The 1538-nt window shown below is 43.5% G+C and overlaps 1 long non-coding RNA gene across 1 annotated transcript; it reads left to right on the forward strand.

Annotated features, from left to right (window-relative positions):
• Positions 1-409: 409 nt before the first annotated feature.
• On the forward strand, positions 410-946 carry LOC122049580. Its single transcript, XR_006130993.1, has 3 exons — positions 410-447; positions 536-616; positions 873-946. It is a non-coding gene; the product is annotated as an uncharacterized LOC122049580 (long non-coding RNA).
• Positions 947-1538: the final 592 nt, after the last annotated feature.

Consider the following 1538-nt stretch of genomic DNA (forward strand, 5'->3'; position numbering starts at 1 on the left):
TCCGTCGGCCACCAGTTTCGATCAGTGCCGTCGGCGCCTGTGCCCTAGCACCGACCGCGACTTCTTCGGCCTGAGCGCCACTCGGGAGTCTCCTTCCAGAACAACGCCGGTGTGGCGTTGTCTTCCCCGTGCCCTAGCGCCGACAACCATCTTCCCTCTGCTCTAGTTCCGACTCACGGTCGCCGGTGCAAACCTTCGACCAAGGGCCGAGCCGTGCCCTAGATCTGTCCTTGTGTACCACTGCCGACCGCCGGATCGGGCTGTTCCAGCCTCTCCACGCCGAGCCCTAGTTTCCCGGCGCCACTCCGATCGTCCTCTGCCCTAGCACTGGTCTGCCAGCCGTCCAGTGCCAGCCGCCAGCTTGTTATCGACCTGAGTCTCTGGTATTAAGGTTTCCAACAACAGCTTCGTCGGGTTCTTGGTCATCGCAGGCGATTAGAGGAAGAGGTAAGGTGCTCAGGTTGTTCTGGGAATTTGGTTGTTGTTTGGATGTTGATTTCTTGAGCTTCATTTTGATCTAGACAGTGCATTGCAGGGCGTTTCTTGATTTCCAATAGCTACCTCTGTTCCAACAGCAAGTTGTCTTTGCTATGGATTTGTTGGGCTGTGGATTAAGGTATGAAGTAGGGAAATTGATTCATGTTGTTGATGAATTAGGTATGTATTGAATTAGGGCTAAATCAAGTAAGATACTATGATTGGTTATTTTATTGCAAGCCCTAATTCGAATGAATTAATTAGAATTGATTGAGGAATTAAATGATCCAATTAGGGTTTATAATTGGATTTGGATTTATGTTAGTTTCTCGAGGATTTGATTTAGCTAATTAATTGGTATTTAATTAGCTAAATCTGTATACTATGTACTACAGGACTGTGACGCGAGATGAGCAACTTGACGTTGGATTTGGATCGGATGCGACCCTTTCTATTGGAGGCGGGTACCTCTTGACTTATCTTTATGATATTGTCTATTGGATATGCATAGTATTTTATAGCTACAAGCAATGATCATGTTTGTCTTTGGTATGTCACTATTTGATACCCATAGTATGTTCGGTTTGTTGCTGGTCATGTATCCATGTTTATACCTCACGATTATTTCCATGAGTATCTTAGTTTCTAGAGTGACATACCATGTTTTAATGAGGTTAGGACTAGGTTCTGGACTTTTGGTTTCAGTCATGTGTATCGAGACTGTCTGATACTTATGTTTTATGCCGTGACTGGCTTGTGTACCTTTATTTGTATATCATATATGATTCGTGTACCTAGAACTTGATTCTTGATATGTGCATATTGTTGGTACATATGTTATGGAAGGAGATATGTTTAGGATCTAGGTTGCTATACCATAGAGGACCTGTATGCCCTAGATCCGTTGATTGACCTACTGATACTGTGGTACCCATATTATGTATATATGGATTTTTCTATGCTGATCAGGATATTCCATACTTATTATGTTCAGGACATAGGTTTTTGATATTCTATCTGACCTGTGTACTATAGATTTTGGTATGTGACCATCGCTTTTA

Source organism: Zingiber officinale, chromosome 2B (genome assembly GCF_018446385.1).
Source record: "Zingiber officinale cultivar Zhangliang chromosome 2B, Zo_v1.1, whole genome shotgun sequence".
Lineage (NCBI taxonomy): Eukaryota > Viridiplantae > Streptophyta > Magnoliopsida > Zingiberales > Zingiberaceae > Zingiber > Zingiber officinale.